Genomic DNA, 21,256 nt, shown 5'->3' on the forward strand with positions numbered 1-21,256 from the left:
ATTCTTTTTATAAGGAACAATATTGTAAGCTGATGTGAGTAACTATTGACGATCCATTTGTAAGCATGTCTTTTTTCATAATTAAAAAGGGAAGGTATCCAAAATGCTCCTTTCATTACATTAACAATTTTACATTGCATTAGTAGCTAAAATTGTCTTCATTAGCCCTATAATCCACTACTCACCAACGCTACTAAGAAAGTTTTTATTGGTGCACTCATTTTTGCAATGAGATGTCAAAATAATCTGCCTTTCTTTGCCAAACAATAATACTAGGACTGCTTATTGCATATTAATCAATGTATTTCTTTGCAGCCATCCACCTCTTAATAATCTGTATAAAACACAGGCTATTAAATTATCATCATAGACCTTTTCTTCCTTGACATTGAGAACACCAGAACTGAACATGAATTACAGTACAAAATAGATATGTATTGTGAGATAAATACTATTTTTTCATGGTTGCACTTAATAAATCCTTTAAAATACATTTATATATGTAGCTGTTAAACACACAATCATCTTTGTTTTTTTATTGGCATGTTATCTCATTCACTGAAAGACAAATAGAGGAAGTATTAAAAATAAAAGCTTATGTTTACTTTCAAGTACTTTTAATAAAACACATATTTTCATTAACATCTCCAGACTATGCATAGCTGTGTACATTTTTTAATACAAATGTTCTTTCCCTTACACTCATATCATAGAACTGTAACTTCAAAGTTTCTAGCCTTCAGAGATCTCTAGACTAGCTGAAGTTCACAGCTTAGAAACCCTGGACTGAGCTGGCACTGTCATGAAAATGTGCCATAGACCTTATTTCATGCCAAGTGTTTGTGGGACAGGAAAAGCGCAGATAGAAATTTAGTGAATCTAAAAGACAGGTCTAAAGCTTTCTCTCAAGACTAAATGATGTGAAGTACTTTAGAATGTCATAGGCATTGTGGAGCCACTCTGTAGGTTGAAAAAAACTTAAGCAGTAAATAAGTCAAATATCAGTGTACTTATCTAGTACGATTATACCAGATAATCACATTCAATCTTAGAGTCTGCAAGAGAAGTTTCATCCAATAAGATTTATGTGTGTGGCTGAGTTTTTGATTGTGAAGAGCTTTTGCCAACATGAAAGAGACATACTTTATAAGCAAGCAATATAACCTTTGTGCCACTGTAATATGGCTACTTTTGCATCTATTTACTTGTGAAAAAAAAGAATGAGATTTTATCAGATGTTCCATGAAGAACAATGTCATCCCGGATAACAACACAATCTGGTTTATTGCTTTTCAACCAAAATATGTTGAAGGCAACAGCTGCACAACCCCACAGATTCATCATCTAATAGTATTGTTTTCTCTAATAGTGGAAGACAGCCTGGGATTATCTTTTCCTCCCTGCACTAATGTTTTTTTCTTAATACATACAAGTTAATTGCTAATTCCTGTTGTCTGTCTCACATAGTATTCTTTGTGAAATGTAAAGTTATGTGTCCAAACCTAGCCAACACTTATTATTTTATATTGACAGTCAACCCAACTTATTCAGACTTATTCAGAAGCAATAGTGAGATGTAAAAAGAGGACACAAGTGGAACTACTGTAGAATTGGAACAAAGAGGAACTTTTGAAGGATTGGAAAGAAGTAATCTAATTGGCTTCTTTCAAGAAACAACTGGAAGAAATTTTCAGACTTAAGTGACCTACAGTAAATGGGCTTAATAGTCTCTTCTCATTTGTAACTAACCTTTCTTATTTTCCTATGTTCTGAACTTTGCTGCTGTGTATAGAAAAAATCAGGAATCAGGAAACCGGCTAAAGTGAGGCACAGCCCACATCCTTAAAGGCAGTGGGTCAGCACACCAGCCCAGGAACGTCAAACCTATCTTATCCATCTGCATAATCATTTTACTTCAGTGGCTACTAAACAAGAAATTCCAGGAAGAAATCATTTCTAATAATGGATTACAATGACAAGACTTTAAGAAAACAACTTTGAGGTCTTGACGTGGGCAGCATTTATCTTGATCTAAGTCCAGCAGGACATTTGTGGGGAAGCACTCACTAATCCCATCCCCAGCAGACAAAATGAGACCAGCCAACCTTTGCAAACTGCACAAAACAAGGGGGAAAATCCAGCTGTATTCTGTCCAGAAGCTGTTTTCTTCAGAATTTCTATTGACGCTGTGTGATATCTGTCTTTAATACTTAATTCAGTCTGTGAGAATAAAGAATTGTTTTTTTGTGCATTCGAATATGTATTTTAAAAGATATAATCAAAACCATATTTTAATTTTTTGCTTAAAAAATACTATACTGTATGGAAGCTGACTAAAGGATCATCATTGTTCTGGAACCTGTGCTCTGGAAGTTTTATTATAGTAAGCATTCTCTTGATACAAACGCGAATGTACAAAACCCACGTGAATGAGTTCCTGTATTTACATGCCCTCTAGATAAATAACTATCCAGTGAAGGTAGACTAGACTCACAAACATCACTACCCACCCATGCATGCCCCTCACCGTCCATCAGTGTACATAAAGAGTGCATTCTTCAGATAAAAAGTGGCCTTTACAACAAGTGAAACATTGTCTAATCCAGTGGCAGTGACATGCTGCATAGGAACATAAGAAAGAGTGCATGCGACAAATGACCATTTGTTTCATCTCATTTTTTAGTTTAGTAACTAAATGAAACTAAAATTTTGTCCAGCTGTGTCAGAAAAGTGCTCAGAGTTTTGGCTTCAAGAACCTGGCTGGGAAGCTTGTTCCAGATACCCACGATTATCAGTGTAAAGAAATCAGTGTCCATCCTGAATAAATTCCCTTTTAGTTTCCAATTTTGTAAAACAGTCCCATGGTTAAACCTATCTATATCAGTTTGAATCTTGTATGCTTGAATTAAATGCCTTCTTGACCCCTCTTGTTCTATACTGAAGATATTTAACTCCCTTAGATAGCCAGTATTTGGCAAACCCCCGAAACCAGGAATTATTCTTGTGTCTTTATTTTGACCACCTTCTAAGGCTATAATATACAGTACTTTTTGTGGTGTGGTGAACAGAAGTGAACATAATGTTCTACATGAAGTCTTATTAATAAAAGGCTTAAATATAACTACCTTGGATTTAAATTCCACATTTTCTGTTATATACTGTATCCAGGATTTCTGTTTACTTTTTTATTGCAGCTACAAATATTGATAAGGATACAGAAGAAGGATACATTAATATCCATGTCACTTTCTTCCGCAGTTTTCTGCATCTCCTAATCACCCACGATTGACTACAGTTGCAACGGCTGGTTATGTGACATCCCGTTATATTCTATACTTTATATATTACATTTTAAACGAAATTACATAAAATAGAAAGCAGCCTGGCTACATTGGTTTCGCGTTTGTTTTTGTCTGATTAGTGATACGATAATCTCACGTGTACATATAACAGGGGTTTTGAAAAAATCATTAAATCGTTATTTGTTATAAATCAATTGATATCCTGATGAAAACGTATCTCAACTTATATTATGATCTCCCAGGTACCATTAATCATCTACGACACAACAATCATGTAGAAACAATTTTTAGCAAACCTTTTGCTGGCTAAAAATAAGCAAAAATAAGAAAACTGAATTAAATTTTGTAAGTAGTTACTATTGTTATTTACTTCAATTGAGTATTTTTTAATTGACTAGAAATTAATAATATCACTTTCTGTTCACCCATTAATCATTTTAGAAATGAATCATTTATAAACTATTTCGGTCTTCAACACTGTGTACAAAATCACCTGTCGTGTAAAACAGTGCGTCTGTATTACAGCCTGCCAAGCCTGTCATCCGTGCGCTTCGTCATTACTCCTATAGATAGATTGCTATAGAGGTAATCCCTTTACAATTGCGACTTTGAAGAATTGAGAGGGATTTCTGGAGATGTATTTTGTATGAACGAGAGTTCTTGTACCACAAATATCGCACAGTGTGCTAAACGAGCAGCAGAACATAGTTCCTTAAGAAACATGGGTTTATGCACAAAAAACAAACCATGTTCAGCACAACTGAAATCGCAATACCGAAGCAGCAACTTTAAAAGGATTTGCTCTCCTCTTCCCTCACAGAACTGATTGGCTATTAAGGGGATCAGGGCGATTAGAAACACTGTGCCTGGAAAATCCCAGCCCACCGGAGTTGGGTTTCTTCCTCCATGACAAAGGAGAGTTTAAAAGACCACAGTTTAGCCGCCTAGAACTGCATTTCGTCTGCTTTTCGTTTCAATAAGTATACGAAACTTATAAAGCCACATTGTTTACCATGTGTAAAACTGTAGAGGAGATATTTTAGTTTCCTACTGAATTGTTGGTTCCTTCCTAGAAACTGCGCACGTGAGACAGGTGCATTTTACGCATCATTAACCCATTTTAACGACAACACAACCAGGACATCAGGGTAAAACAAGGTTTACCTATAAAAAACCATTGAATTATTGAACATATAAAAATAATGTAAGTAGTAATGCTAAGTAAAACTCACTCTCTATTTCTATTTTTTTTTTAAATTATAGACGTTATGGTTCCGTTCAAGTAAACATTTGGTAAATACTGTATGGACGGTAGCACAAGGAATCCAAATCCACATGACTGTGATCCAGTCTGGAATTTAACTCCTCCCCATTTGTAGCGAGTGACAGCTGGGATCGGTGTGCGCTAGTAAGAAACCTTCATCTCCAAATAGGATGACTAGGAGCTTTTGTGAGGAGCGGTGTGCTAGCCTGCTGCGAATGAACAGGGTTCGGGACACTACATGGTCAATTCTTGGAGGCAAGATTTATTCTGTTTCGGTTTCCTTAAAGGATTTAAACAACATTGGCTTTGAAAGTGGATTTCTTCTGGATTTTCTCGCTTGAAGAACAAAAGTTGTTGTTCAAAGCTCCCTCACGGTCTGTATGACAAAAGCGCGTACTCTTCACAGATTTCTAAAAGAAAATATTCTACTTAAACACTCATGTAGTTATACGAAGAACAAAGATACTTTAAATCGGAACTGCCCAGGCAAAATCTTAAATGGATTACTAACGGGACGGTCTTGCAGCTAGTTCTGCTATCCTTGCCTGCTGCCTATTCATGAGCAGGAGGTAGAGTATTTTTCTTAAGTTTCTTTGCATGCGTGTCTCTGGATTGTTTTTTTCCTTATATATAAGTGTATGTATTATTATTTTGCATATTAACACGACGTTGTCAAATATGCAACTTGTACAGCAAGGCTGGCTGCATCGCATATTCTCTTTCATTCGAACAATGTGTTTTCAGGGACTATTCTATTTGTAATGGTCTGCCTTTATTTTGTATAAAGCAAAGCTATTTTCATATTTATTTGATTTTGTAATCACTCTATGTTCAAAGTCCCTTAGTTAAATATAGAGACATTTTCCACTCCGTGTTTTGCTAGAGTAAAATACATGTAGTGACAGTTTTACTGTGGATATATTTCCCATCTAAAAATGTGAGCTGCTCAGCTTGTAACTTGGCAGTGTTAGCTACTAGGAAGCCTTCATAAAATTGTGAAGTCCTGTCGTAAAGTTAACAGAAACATAATATAACACTAAATAATTTAAAACATATCTCCACTTAAACTCAATTTTGTCTTTCAAGGGAAACATGTTCTCACGTCTGCTGGTTTACAGAAATGTATCCGTATATATGTGATCTTAAATAAATCCTTAAGCTTGGGATTTCTCATGTTAGCGGAGTGACTTTATGTGCCCCTGAAACAAGATGAGCAACAAAACTCATCTTGTTTTATGTATATTTCCAAATAAAATTTAGAGTAATCTGCGCTGAGTGGTCCTGAAGATTTTCATCCGTGACACGGAGTCTTAAACCAGTTGCTAATGTGTTTGCGTCAGTGCTATTGATACTGTGTACATCAGACTGTGCATTTTACAAGCGAGGTTCCTTGTATCTGGAAGAGATTTTATGCGTATTGGGCAAGTCTGTGAGATTCAGCTATTTATTGATTTTACAGCAACTTCAGAACTTGTAAAAGTTTAGCGCAGCTTTCCTGAAGTCCAACATGGCGAGAAAAAACGTACCTTTTAGGTCAAGGCATTCAACTCTGAAGTTCGGGCAAAACACTATGCCACTTGCCTTAAGAAGTTTTAAGGGACTAAAGTAAAATAATATTCCAACAAAACACCAGCTTCCCAGAGGTACACGGACCCAATACACGCAGAGGCTGTCAGGATTCAAATGCGTGAAATTTTAAACAGAACCATTAGTCTTTTATGATAGTGTCACAATGTATAGTCGCAATGTGCAGTATAACACTAAACCATGTGGATAATTAAGGAGTTGGCATTTGTGTTTAAACGAAAAATACCATATGCTTTAGGAACTAGTTCTTTGGAAAAAGAACGTAGAAATATACAGTATTAGTCGAGTGCCTGTTTGCAGTCTGGTCTCGGGTTTTTTTCTTTCGTTACATTAATTTGAGCCATTTGTAAGCAGGGGAAGAATAAAATGAACCACATCCCCTGGGTAGAGCACAATCGCTGACAGCAACGGTGTTAGGATTAAATTGACCCCCGCTAATACGTGTGCCGCCTTGTAACCAAGTCATGGCGCTGAGCGCATCCTTTCCTACGAGGGAGGTGTGTAGTAATATCACAGCCTTTTTGTGTCAGTTGAAATACATCGCTATTTAAATATATCTATATTACAGTCTTAAAACCCCTTTCTATCTTTGTGCACTTAAAACGGAACGTTTTCGGGAAGGAAGTGAAAAACGTGAAACGGCATAACAGAATAGGTTCAACAAAGATTTGATTGCAGTTATACTTCTTGGATAACTACCTTTCTGAACACAGTTCGTTTTACCTCGGGTTTTTTCATAGGTAAATAATGCGTAGAGATCAGACACCAGGTTAAATGGCAATGTAATTATAAATTACTCACTTAAAGTATTTATAAACTGTAAACCAATGTAAATTCATTCATGCCACTCAGGTTTACATCTGTTACTTTGAAAAAGGTCAGCATTTCTGTTGGTTTCATATAAAACTTATTTTATGAAATGTGTTATCGAATTGATGTAACATGTTAACCGTTTAATGACTTACAGAGAATCGGAAACCGACGACGACTATTTACAATAAAGACGATAATGTTAAAAATGTAAAGCTACGGAATCTGTTTTTCCCACGTTATTTTTACCCAGTGCGATCTTCATGAGCATCATCTCAAAAGTGCCTTTCTAACTCGGGGTACTTTAAAAGTTAGCATTCAAATGCTTTAACCCAAGAGATCTTGAAACCAAATAGTTAAAAGCAGTTCCTACTGAAATCTGCATTGTAAATTAGGTTTTGTGTTAAAAGAAGAAAGTTAGAGCTTCAGAATACTATGTAAAGGGATTAAAATACAAAATGAAGTACTGTATCAAGATGATTAGCAGACAGCCATCCACTTGTCTTAAATTATTTTGTGATCATGCATTTCTTGGAAATCCATTGTCCTTATTCAAGTGTCTGGCAAGTGCACTTGGAGTTGGGTTTGATGTAAGCGCATCTGTGCTCGTCCTGAGTTATGGCCTTGCTAGATTGTCACTGGGATCTTCATCTATTAATCATGGAGCCTGCTTTCTTATTCGGTTGCCATAGTTTCAAAGCCTCAGATAGTGTTGGGGTGCCTTGGGAATGGCTGGAAATATTGCAGGGCAGTGCTCTTAGCAGTCATTTTCAATGGCATCATTTGCTCCAAAAAGCATAAAAGCTTGCAATATTGTGTTTTTTTTAATAAAAGATTTTATGGTGAAAAAAATCCCATGGATCTCACCGTAATTATGCCTGATATATTTTTTGTATGGATCTCAAGCCATTTGGTCTGTTTACGTAGTAGTTTTTTGGCCTCACACTTGAATTTGCTGGTAGTTTACAGTTCAAAGATTAATGGCTGCCTTTGCTGCCAGACTAGGGAGGCTTTTCATTAGAATTAATGAAGAATGGCTGGGCAGAGGATTGAATTTAAATATTGGCAAAGAATTTCTGATAATGTCGACAATGTGCAGAGAACATTTCTGTTTCTCTTACATTAAAACAAGAAGTATACTAAGGCAGTTTATCTTTAAATCTGTTTGTTCAATGGAAAAAGGTATTAAGCCAAAGTAATATGTGAATTGATAGATACTTTATTGATCCCCTGAGGGAAATTGCAGATAATTAAAAGTTTAATGTATAATTGGATACTTTATTACACTTGAAACCCTTGTGATGAGAACAAGTGTTTTTCCTGAAAACCTGTTTTTTATGTTAAACCTGAATTTATAATGAAGAAAGCTTTGCCATACACTCCCCTCAAAACTGAGAAAACCTTTGAATATGGAGTAAATGTGTGAAGTTTTTTCACTTTATAGCTATCAAAGATCTTTTGTAGAGTAAGTATCTGCAACTCTGTTCAACTCCATCATTTTCAATAGAGATATTAGTGTTGCAATGCAAAAAAAAAAAAACACTTTCCTGATCAAAGCTTTCCTTTTTCTGAAAGGCTGTTCTTATTCATATCCAAGTTATGATTTATCCTAGATTAGTCCAGGTATTTAGTATGTAGTAGAAACTACTTTGATAATATAGAATAAGAACCATTTACTTTGGTCTAGCTTATATAGATATATAAGTATCTGACTTTTGGTCTCATAGTGATTGTTACAGTAGTATGAATTGGATTACGTTTGATAAAAGTGGTAAATACATGAGTTGCTTGTTCTAAGACCTTTATGTAAACTGTGTTGGTCTAGTGACTGAATAGTATTGTATCCAACTGTGTCTTCGAATGGCTTCCACTGTTTCTGTTACCGATTTAAAAGTAATTTGCAGGTGGTGTGTTCCCTGTACAAAGGACCTAGTAGTGGCGCCTGTATGAGTAGTTGTGACAGTGATTTATTTTGGGACCTGGTTGTTCACAAAGTCTTTTGTATGCCTCAGTTTAGTGCTATGTCACATTTATAGGACATCTACCTCAAAATGTGGTTTACACTGCTTGTTTGTGTCACGTCTTGTAATGCCTGTTATTGACAATGGTAAAGTATAGTGTAAAATGTTTTATGGAATGTCTTCATACTCTTCTATGAGATAGGTGTCTTAAATCAGACTTATATTAAAGTACAAGACTGTAGGACTTTGATTAAAACAGTGACAGTACAATCTACGATCAGAATGATTGCTTGTTCAATTGGCAAAATATTCTCTTTTTAAATTTTTTTTAATTAACTAGAATGGTTCTTCCTTTTTTATTATTTTCTTGCTTAATTAGCTAGCTATATGTTTTACCATAATAAAGAAACTTGTCTTTGTGAATGCCATTGGACTGAAATCCCAGGCAAGATGACACACAGAAGCTGTGATACTCTTGGTAAAATGTCATTTTCTAGCCAGAATGTTACATTACAATAGAAAAGGAAATGTGCACCTTTGGATTCTGACATAGATGTTTTATTTTTCCTTTAAACTGTTGTGATCTTTGGTAGGTGCAGTAGAATCACTTTGAAAACATGTCCAGGTGCAAATAAAAACCTCTCCAACCTTAGAAGTTTGACTGTTTGGGAAAATATTGTGTTTCTTTAATTTTGCAAGAAAGATGATTTTTGAAAAATGATATTGGGAGTGGGTGAAGCTATTTTCTTGTCCTGGGGGAAAGGACTTTGTTATCTCCAAGGTGTTTCCTTTTAAGTATGATTAAAGGAAATGTGTTGGACATGAACGTACTGATTACTGACCTTCACAAAGACACATCTTTCGGGTGGGGTTCCTGGTTTTTCTTGTCTGTGGTCCAGTGTTGTTGTTTTTTTACTGAAGACCTATTGACTCTTTTAAGAAATGTTGCATCAAGGTTTCCTTTTTTCCCAGGGATAACAGAAGTAGGTGGTTCTAATAATAATGTAAAGAAGTCCATTTTGATGCAGAATTGCACATATTCATTTCTTAGCAGGCTGTTACCATAAGCAAGATGGTCAATTAACTCGAAATAGAAGTCACTTGTGGAAAAAAAAACTGAAGAAAACAATGCACAGCACTTTTCTTTCTACTGTGCAATGCAGTCTTTTGAATGCAGCAACATTCATAGTGAATGGCTCATTTTAAGCACGATGTCTTAAAAACATCTTAGGGAATTATTGAGTCAACTTTATTAGAATCAGACACTGCACAGTAAATGAAGCAGCGCATCTAAAGCTGTTGGTTTCAAGTTCTGTTTTAACCTTGTCAAAAGAAGAAGTATAGGAAAAACGAAGAATATGTTTACATTTATTATAGTTAATTAACAAAATTGTTCCCACGTGCATGAATGAAGGCTGTCTCTAGTTCACGCAGTACCACTACAAGGCTCTCACTGTTTCACCACCTCTTACTTGTTATTCCACTTTATAAAACATAATGAAAACATTAAACAGCCTCTGAAAGGAATGGTAGAATCAGTTGTTCATTATGCTTTGATATATGTGGGGTAGTTACAATACAAGGACATCTACTGTATTGAAGGGCAGTATGCTTAAAGGCATAGAGGCTAAATTCCTTACCTGTTATGCTGTTCAACTTGAATATATTAGAGAATCAAGCATAATATCAGTGCTTGAAATATTTGCATCTGTCTAAATAAATGCTAAATGTTATTTCTAAAAATAAATGCTAAAAGGTAAATGTTATGGCTTGTATTCTTTATTTAGCACTTCTATGTCCCACACAATGGAGTGTTTTGGTGTATTTTCATAGCAAACAGTTGCAATAACTTTGTGAAATTAAATATTAATGAGGTCTCACCATTTCACAATGCTAGAGTCAGTCAAAATACACTTCTTATTCTGTTTTGCATATTAAGTCAGAGACCACAATGACAGAAAATTGTTGCACTATTTTTATTAGCAGAGCATAGCTAATAGTGGACAGTGAAACGTGTCTTATGAGAAACATCTTTCAGGATTATGATGTGTTTTGAAAAGCAAGTTGTTCCTGTGAATTATGTGAATATGAATATATGAGCAATGCCTCCCTGATGAGTCCTGGTAATGGTGAAATAGTGACAAACACAAAAATATTCACCTGCAACGTAAGGAGTGTGTAACAAAGGTGAAAAAATACATTCAATTAATAATTAAAACTAGAAAAAACAAAGTATCTGGGAAAAGCTGATAACTGGAGTGTTTTTGGATGGCCTCTTGTCATGTGAGAAATTCTAATTATTTTGATTAAAGGATATTGAATGTATTAATATTGGCAATTTTAAGGCCCTCATAATTAAAGTCTGAATTGGATTCTAGCTGATTGCAGTGGCTATTTCCTCTTTAAATGTTCCTTAATTGATTTAATTGTGTGCTTTGAATTATTCTTTTGTCGAAATATAAATCTATGTTGAAAGTTTTTCACCATTTTGTTTATTTTATTAGTGAAATGGTTAGTACTTACAGAGTTAAAGCAGGCACAAACTCTTATGGAGCCATCATCACTCTTGGTAGAAGATCCATTTAACTTCTCATTATTGTTTTCTCCTTTTGTCCTCCATGTGAATTATGGTTCAAGCTTTCAGAATTGCTCATTTTTGACTAGCGGATATACCTGTAGTTTGTGTATTTTATTCAAAAAGACGTTTCCACTTACTGCCTAAGGCCCATTGATGCTAAATATGGTACTACTTGTTTCCTGTAAACTTCTTTGCTTTTTCATGCTTAGATGATGCCATCTGGTCACCTGGTTGAGCAGTTTTGTGATTCAGCAATAAGACTGAGTGGCCGTGCACTCCTTTAACCTATGATCCAGGTTGTGATATAGATGATGGGTTTACAGCCTCTTTAATATGTGTAAGTCCTGTTGTGAAAGTCATGTTTGTAGGTTCATTTAAACAGGTTCAGTCTCTATCTGTTCTGTTACTGATGTGAATGTTTATAGATCTCTCAAACAAATTATTTTATTGTATTTACAGACATTCTGCTTTGATTATTTGCATTTTTTAATAACTTAGTACTCTGAAATCCTCCAAATACATAACCTTCCTGCTAAATGTTTGCTAAACATTTGTCTGGTATCTGTACATTTATTGTACATATGGTGATAAATGTATAATTACTGGTTTCTGTAATTACATACTTGTTTTTTCATATGTAAACCATGAGAAAATAACTGTGTCCAATCATGGTATTTTTGCTGTGTGGTGTTGTGTGAAATACACAAAATGTTTTGTATTTTTATAAATGTATTTTACCTTTAATTTTTAATTAAGGAATTGATTCCTTTACCAGTATTAGACTTTATATTCATTACATTGTACAGATTACACAGGAGTTCAAGCATGTCTCTTATTACAACTGTTATCTCAATAATTAGTAATGAGGTAGACTGGTATCTATCTTACTGTATATTCCGGTTTTATAGCTTATTAGGGTGCCCTCTAATGTTTATGAGAGCTAATACAACTTAGTCCAAATCTTCTTCACAATGTACTGGAAAAGATGTTGCTCCTTACAATGTAGCTTATTTAATTGGGGTTTTTGTCTTGTATCTGGAAAAAAAAAGTTTTTCTGCCTCATTTTGATCTATTTTCACCCTTTATAATCCTTCTTAAAATTTAATGTGAGGCCTCAGCATTTCATGTTCCTTTTCCAGTGCTGGGGCTTGGGCCTGACTTCTTCTAAATGTTTAATGTTGCAAGACTTCTTATCTTAAACAAACATGGTTTAATGTAACTGCTTGAGCTGATTTCTCCAGAAGGATTTAGCACAGTGTTATGATACCATTTCATCCTGGGTTATTCATTTCATATGTAAACAACTAAAAGGCAAAGTACATCTTCTTTATTACCAAGTGTCATATATAAAAAAAGGTTTCAGATAGATTACAGGTCTAATATTCTGTTACGTTCTATTGATAGATTCTAAAAGCTCCATACCTAACCAATATCCTTATTTCTCTGCTGTCATGTGTAAAGTTATTCCTTCAGATTCAAAATAACAATCATTCCATCTACTACATGCTACAGCTCTACAATCATTAGCTGTTGAATGCTCAACAAAGACTCATGTAGCAAAAATTCATACTTAGACTTAAATTTTTCAATCAAATTTACTTTAAGTCTACATCTCATTGTGAACCTCAGGCAAGACAGCTTCATTTAAAATATTTTCTGACCAGCAGAAAGCTGTCATATTAAAGTTATAAATTATTCTATAGTTTTTAGATATGGTAATGGGTGTATGCGAACTAGTTCTGAGTTTGTTTAATCTCATCTCAGTTGTCACTTATTGTGCACTATTCTATGGAATGTGACAGCATTTGGTATTTTGGTGGTTTAATTGTTCCCCCTCCCAACACGCTCAATGTATAAAGCATAGGGCTCATTATAAGAAGCAATACACGCTTCACTTGCATTGTCACATACTATAAAATCTGTTTTGTGCAGCTGTTTTATGAGTTAAAACTGAAAAAGTATGATGCTTAAAGAATCTTGTTCACCACTATACAATTTCCCTTTTCCACGTTAGATAAACCAACAGAAAAGAATTCACACTCTCTGCTACTATTTTAATTGATTTTGTTTTTGCATAACCTCATCTCTATAATCTTTGGGTATATATTCTTCTTCTCACTCTCATGTCAAACATGGAACAATTTATTGTCTCTACTGCCTTGCTTTTCAGCTAATACTTTCAAAAGAACCGTGGGCGTAACACTACATACCTGTATGCACTAGACCAGTGTTAATGCTTCAGATTTTGTGGATGAAGAATAAACATTTAATTTAAGTAATATTTAACTGGGATTTATCTTATAGATTTTGCATGGCCCTAAAAATGTTTATATCTATGGTCCAGTATCAGACAGATGCCTGTTTGTTATCTTTACGTGTCAGTTGAAAATGTATTGGGTAAAATGTGCTTGTGGAGAACAGGACTCCCAAGGCCAGTATGACACAAGAATTATCATCACTCATGTAGGCTGTGTTTACATCACATTGATAAGACTGTCGGGAAGACCTTCAAATTTCTTTACTCTTTAAAATATTTTTTGTCCAATTGGTGCTGACATAATATGTGTACTTAGCAGTATCTCCTTTCTTCCATCTTGAATTTCCTAAGCTCTAGTTGACAAAGCTATTCAGTGTAACTAGAAACTTTTGGAAAGAGAATCTCACCTATAAAACACAGACATGGGACTATAATTTATAAGTCAGGAGTTCTTGTGTGTTTAAATAAAATGGGATTCAGTTCACATTGGTATGCTTGTGCTTAATGCCCTCCACTGATAGTTCTTATTGGACAAGGTTTTTTTTTTCTTTGTCTGTTCTGTTTAATTTATATTATAATTTTATATCGCGAGAAGAGTTTTGTTTTTCACAGTCCTTTGTAGCCATATGTTTAAAGGTCATAGTTTTGGTTTATTGTTTATGAAGAAACATTTGCTTTGTTCTAAATAATGTGACATTGTAAGGAAATTTACAATGACATTCATTTTTGTGTAGGCAAAATGACCAAAAAATTGCATTGTCTGGCATCATGCATAGCCACTGTAGAATGTTAACAAAGTACATATAAAGCACTATTTGTTTTTGTTTTAGCACATCATTTTCACGGGAGCAACCTGCTTTGCAGCTATAGTCGCTGAGCAGCACGTGGTACTTCAGAGAAAGGAACCTCATGTTTTCATTTAACAATTCTGGATTGCTCCACTATTTTTAAAATAGATTACTGTTATCAAATTCAATGTCATATTTATCAGCTCTTGAGTGAACATTGTTTTCTTTAGATATTTCTCAACTCTAAAAGGAAGGTTTAATGCAATAGTGTATTTTGTCTTTTATTTCTATTAAAATGGGTTTAAATCTTCCCTGTAGTACAACATAATAATAATGACTGGGATGGTGTTGACAGTAGCTGTAGTCTAAAATAGAATGTAATTTAAACTTAATATTGTGTTTTAATATAATTCTTTTAATTATTATTATAAATAAAATAAAATAATTTTATAAGCGTTGGCTCTGTGGCTAAGGATCTGTGCCTGTGGTTGGAAGGTTGCCGGTTCAGATCCCACGGCCAGCAGAGGAATCCTACTCCACTGGGCCCCTGAGCAAGGCCCTTAAGCCCAACAGCTCCAGGGGCGCTGTATAAATGGCTGACCCTGTGCTCTGACGCCAAGCTTCTCTCTCCCTGTCTGTGTGTTTCATGGAGAGCAAGCTGGGGTATGTGAAAAGACAAATTCCTAATGCAAGAAATTGTATATGGCTAATAAAGTGATCTTATCTTATCTTATATCTTATAGTCATTATTAAAGGATAACTGTTACCACATGTACCACTTAAGCCATGTACTAAGAATGTGTGGGCATCATTTTTCTTTTAACTAATACCAACAGCAATGAAAGGGAAATGAGCAACACTACTAAAGTACACTAAAGTGTACTTCCTCAAGAGAAGCTGTGTGAGGGATTACTGGATGAGCGCACGTGTAGTTAGAGCTAAGAAACATTTCCAACTTTGAACCTCCAAGAGCTTAATTGTCTTACTTCTTAATAGTGTCAGATCACTGTAAAAAAAAACTCTACTCGACGTAGTGTGAAATTCATCAACCACAACTTGTTCCGCTAAACTCAAAAATTCCAGTCTCCATGATCATCCTTCCAATCCCATTGAAACAAAACTGCCATTCTGTGTGCTTGTTTAGTTTTATTTGTACTAATTTATACCTTTTTTCACTAGGAGTAGTTTACCTCCCAAGAAGGTAGCATTTATATAAGATGTCTGAATTCTTCCACTTAGGCCAAAATCTTTTTGACAATAGCAGAACCATGTTAAAAAATGTAATCTTGGGGTCTTAACTCTCCATGGTGGACTAAACCTTAAAATATGTGTCTCTGCTGCCTTTTTTATAGTGTGTACACAAGTGAATTTGAATAATTAAGAGATTACAGATTACATTTTCAAACTTACATTCCAAAACTATGGCAAGTTTTTTTTTTCATTAATCGCTCTTTTGAAATGTAATTTAAAACTTCTTCTCCTGCCGTGTTTCATTCTGAGTGTCTGATTGATGTGAATGTTTTATGAAGCCATATGTTTATGTTCACTTCTTACTATAAAGAGCAGTCTTGATTGAAACTGGCTTGTTGATTGCCTTTGTTATTCGTTGAACGTGATCAGATAAACTGGAAAGTAAGGATCCAACCTAACCTCAAAACTTGCAGTTGCTGGCAATCAATATTAAAACAATTCATGGTCATTATGTTTCAGAAGTGTCATTGTCAATTACAATAATAGCAATCATGCGGTTTCATAAAATTTTGAACATGCAATGTGTGGGTGTTATAAATAGGGTATTAGTTTCTGTTCATTTGAGCTTCGGCCTCATGTTGCAGTATTCTTTTCACTTATTTGGTTGGCATGCTCATAGGGAACAGGCTAAAAAAGTCAGAATTCTTCAGAATTATTTACTCCTTTCTTTTGTTCCTTCAAAACTTTATTAATTTTTTATATGAGACTTAAGGTTATGGGAATAAACCAAAGGAAATTGAATTCTGAATATAAAATACATATGAAAAACACAAAGCTTGAAAAGAAGTATTAACTACAATATGCAAAGATTTTTTTGTCCAAAGAAATGGAATAAAGTAGTAAGAGTTCTCTGCATATCATTCGGTATGTCATGTATTCATATTAATACAAGTGAACTTATCAAGGCATGTGAGTCTGTGATTGTATGGTGGGTAGTTTGTGACACGTCTCCTCAGTTGGCGTCCAGTGTATACAGTATATGTGACTTGAGATTCTTTTTTTTTTCTTTCAAGCAGTGCTTTACTGAGAACATTCAACATGAGAACAGTGCAGTATTTTTTTTGGCTTGGCAACAAACTTTATGTTTTGAATATAAGTAAAAGTGTTACATAATTTGCAACATTTGGGAACAAGGTGGTGACTTAGAATACCACCACTTACCCACAAAATTAATTTAAAGAATCTCTTGGTTGGTTTATTATTAAACTGGCAAGAAAATATACGTATCCAATTAAAATGAATGTCATATTGAAATAGAGATCTACTATATCGTTAAAAATATGAGATTAAGTTACAGTATCTAAATCTAAAATATGGCAGATTTTATATGCATTGATTAGAAAAAAAACAATACATTTCTTAAAATATTTCTCAGTAAATGTGATGTTTTGAAAAAAACAAGAAAAACTGAGTGCTTTGGCTTAATTTAGTATGCACAACGGATCAATTTGTGTGATTGAAATGGCATTGATATTCAGATCACCTAAGATCAATCAAATTGACTGCATTCGCTTTGATGGAAAAGGTACATTATGCCAATTCTTGTGCAATGTGCTCTACAGTATGTAAGGCAGTCCACAGCAGTCTGCTTGAACTCCCCTGGCGGAGTGCAGTGTTGATTGTTCAAGAGCCACTGGCAACAAACATGTAAATCAGGTTGAGATGTCAACATCTGCTAATGCTGAGATGGTCCCAGACATCAGATACTGCTAGTGTCTGCTGAGCCAGTAGACAGCACTCCAGTCGGTTAGTATACACTGTTTTTATTTCATACTGAGGTAATCATTCAATTGCACAGTGGTGGTTAGGAAAAACATAGGACAGCAACCTTCATGACTGAATGTGTGGTGCCTATATTTAAAGAAACCCCAAAGCAACACAGACGCAGTTTTATTTTTTCAGATCAAGTGAGATATACTTGTGCTGAACCTTTGTTTTAGCATGTACAATTTCTATTGAAAGAACGTGTCATTGTTATGTGGGCAGTAGTTACAGTGCCTCCTTTTCACTCACTGCCACCCCTTGGGGCTCTGCTAATTGGTTCTGCTGCTTGAGTTCTTTTGCCTAAGAGTTTTTTTTTTAAGTGTCCGCGGGTATCATGTGGGCTGAAAGTAAAAGATGGGACAAGGGGAGGGGCATAGGATGGTGGAACAAAGCATAGCAAGTTGATTAGAGAGAACTACAGTATGTGCAGTCTATAAAGATGATATATCAAGTGAGACTCCTAAGTTATTTGTGGCCTAGATACTCACCCATGTGTAAGACATTTCTTTGCCTTTCAGCTCTGCACTTGTATAATTAATTATTTGCTTTTTCAAACCTTTGTGTATGGCGCAAAGTATGACAGCAATAACAAACTGGTCTAGTGGGCGTGAGATGGGCTGTAAGAAGCTGAAAATGTGACATTGTCGGTTTCCGTCGAAGGACTTTGATTAAAAACATGAAGATCCCTTGCTAAGCAGAAAGCACTTTAATAGTTCTGCAGCAAAATATTGATTATTCTATTTTAGAATGACTTCAATGAGGATATTGCAGTGAGCTACAATTAAAGGTCATATTAAAAGACCTATTTTATTGCCTTAGAACTGTAAGGATCAGTAGGAACCTTCATGAAGGAATTGCAAAGCAAAGACAAAACAAAGCTACATTTTTAAAGTATATTGATGAAAGTACAGTGCAGCTACATCAGAAATGTTTTTAAAAACACTAAATATGTGTCCATGTAATGTTTCAAACACTTCTTTAGGATACTTTTACTGTACTTGACAAATAACAGACAAATGTAATTTGTCTTTTCAGCATTCTTTTTTATTAATTATTAATTAGTGTTAGCAATATTTAATCAACCTATATCTAAATGGTTCTGACTAAGGACAATGTAGTTCATATGAAATATTTTGTGTATATTGATTATATTATCATTTCAGTGTTCTTTAGGGAAGGGTCAATATCATTGGTAAGTTTATGTTCCATGTTTTTAAAATGTGGGGTTATAATAATTATGTTGTGTTAAATAGGCTAACTTTTATGCCACATCATCTCAAGATGCTTTACAGTACACATTGTTTCACGGAATGATAAAATTATTCTTTTGATTTTAAGATATGCACAGCCTGAGGGTTTTCTTACATAAAGTACTTTCATGTTATTTGTAAAGTGTTGATGTTAACAGAAATAGTATTATTTGGTATTGTAAGTGACTTTTCTTACAAGAATAAAATATAAAGATGTTCATGAAAAGGACATCTCTCATGTTTTTATAGTTTAAATAATTCCTTGTATTATCAACCCAAGCCTTTTTTCTGAGATTACATCCTTGTAATCTTGTCATTCTACCAGAGCTAGAAACATTCTCTTATGATCCCATGGCTGAAATAAGATTTCCAGCGGGTTGATTAAATTCCTCTGAATGTATTCCAAACTGTAACATGGGCTTCTAAAGCAAAACAAAACATGTGTTAGAAAGACGGTTCTATGACAGAATTCAGTGAGAAAAGGCTATACATGCAGTGCTAAGTATGTATAGTAATAGCAAGAAAAAATAATGAAAAAAATAAATAATGTAATTTGAATGGATCCTAGTATCCAAACATTCAATAGGGGTTTGAGTCAACCACACAACTCAAAGTATATTACTTCAGAGCCCAGCAACACTAGGTGATCATGACAGCCAATGGGGGATGCCAAATCATGAGATTTGTGAAATTGAATAGTTTGATTGCACACCATAACTTTATGGTATAGCACAGGCTGTTGGTCAGATCAGACTGACTCGTAGCCTGTCTGCTGAATGTGCTCACTGCATAAAATGGTTGCTTGTTTGGATGTTAACGTTTAATGAAATGGATAAGTCAGCAATCCTTAATGACCAGCTGGGTTGCAGCAAGATGTACAATTAATGTTGGTCATTATACTTGGGGATACAAAAATATAGTGTAGAATGCTAAACATGAAAACTGATATAAGAATTTAAACTAAATGCCGAGCATGTATTTCTCATATAAAGACAGGTTGAATTTTGTGTGTATAAAAAACATTTGAAAATGAGAATAAACTTTTTTTTTTGGTTTTAAAAAGGAGGTTTTTAAAAAATAAGTACAGGCAAGGAAGCACTGCCAGTGTCGTCTTTTAAATTTGCTGCTTCAATAGCTATGTAGTATATCATTGAGTATTGTCTTGAAAGAAAAGGGTGCAGTTCTAAACATAGTGAAAATTCTGAAAGATGATTCAAACAAATATTTTCAGCATGTTTCCATGACGGTTTTGGCTGTAAGATAGTCAGTAAGGAACTTTCCCAGAAGGTGACTGCTGAGGTCTCTAAACCTAAGAGTATCACTTTGATTGATGTCACTGCACACCCTGATAAAAGGTTGTGATTTGAACTAGTGAATCCATGATTCATTGTTGTTGACGTGGTATGGAAAAAATGAATTTTTCCTTTGTGCGTGTATCAATACTCCGCTGATGTCAAATCCGTAGTGTTGATTGGTTAACACTTCCAGAACCAAATGTACCTTGTACCTGTCTATATTTGGCCTCCTGTGCCATGAATGGTTTTCTCTATTAACTTGTTTACTCACTAATACATTCTGGGCCAGGCTATGTACTCACTCTTTAAAAATGTATCGTCCTATTTCACAGGCTTCTGACCGTCCTTTCTCACGACTTTAATCACTCACTGCTCTTGGCTCTTTCCATGTATGTTGCCGTTTCTCTCTAATCAGAGAGATGTCGGTTATACCTGTGTTTGTCTTCCCTGGATGATAGCCAAACTGACAAGCAGCATTCAAAATACATCAGATGAATATTTCATGTAATTAAGTTACGCCTTTTAGATACCCTTAACTCATAATAAACATATATATGTATGTATGTAGGAAGCACTTTGAAATCTGAAAAGAATATTTAAATGCTCTTTCTGTTCTGATATTGACAATAGTCTGCATCTCTGTACCTCAGCCTTAGTTGTATTAACTCAGAACTTCTCTTATGTTTAACAATAAAGAAGACTTATACTAAGTTGCTTTCTGAAATGTAATACATTACATTCTTTCATACGTACACAATACATTCAGCCCCTGCAGGTATGTTCCTTTTACTTCCTTAGCTACACAGGATACTATATTTGAGTCATACATTTCCGAAAGCAAACTTAAAGTTATGTACTATGGCCTCATATTGAAACTCACACAGCTACTGGTCCATTTCACTCATTAAATAGAATGGGTGTAATGAGTTTCAGTCAGTTACAGCTTTTGTGTGACTGCCAGTAGTCCCTTCAGTATTTTATTACAGTCTTACATCAGCTTGTTGGCAGCCTGATTAATGCATGGAACACTGCTCAATGAGCTTATGCTGGACCTTGATTAGATGGGGACCTTGCATGAAGCAGCATACGTCACCCTTATTTAAATAGTTCATCTGCTTCTAAGGACAATGCCTATTTCTTTAATTCACT

The 21,256-nt window shown here is 34.8% G+C and overlaps 1 protein-coding gene across 4 annotated transcripts in view; it reads left to right on the plus strand.

Annotated features, from left to right (window-relative positions):
* Positions 1–4,677: 4,677 nt before the first annotated feature.
* Positions 4,678–21,256, plus strand: part of sema6a (sema domain, transmembrane domain (TM), and cytoplasmic domain, (semaphorin) 6A) — an 84,964-nt gene continuing 68,385 nt past the window's right edge. For 3 of the 4 annotated variants that reach the window (XM_015368138.2, XM_015368131.2, XM_006626853.3), the window contains exon 1: positions 4,679–5,135. The gene's annotated coding sequence lies outside the window, so the exon portion shown is untranslated. Of the gene's footprint in view, positions 5,136–21,256 lie in introns of all 4 variants that reach the window. The other variant, XM_015368123.2, reaches the window with a different exon arrangement.

Source organism: Lepisosteus oculatus, chromosome 3, assembly GCF_040954835.1.
Source record: "Lepisosteus oculatus isolate fLepOcu1 chromosome 3, fLepOcu1.hap2, whole genome shotgun sequence".
NCBI classification, from domain to species: Eukaryota; Metazoa; Chordata; class Actinopteri; order Semionotiformes; family Lepisosteidae; genus Lepisosteus; species Lepisosteus oculatus.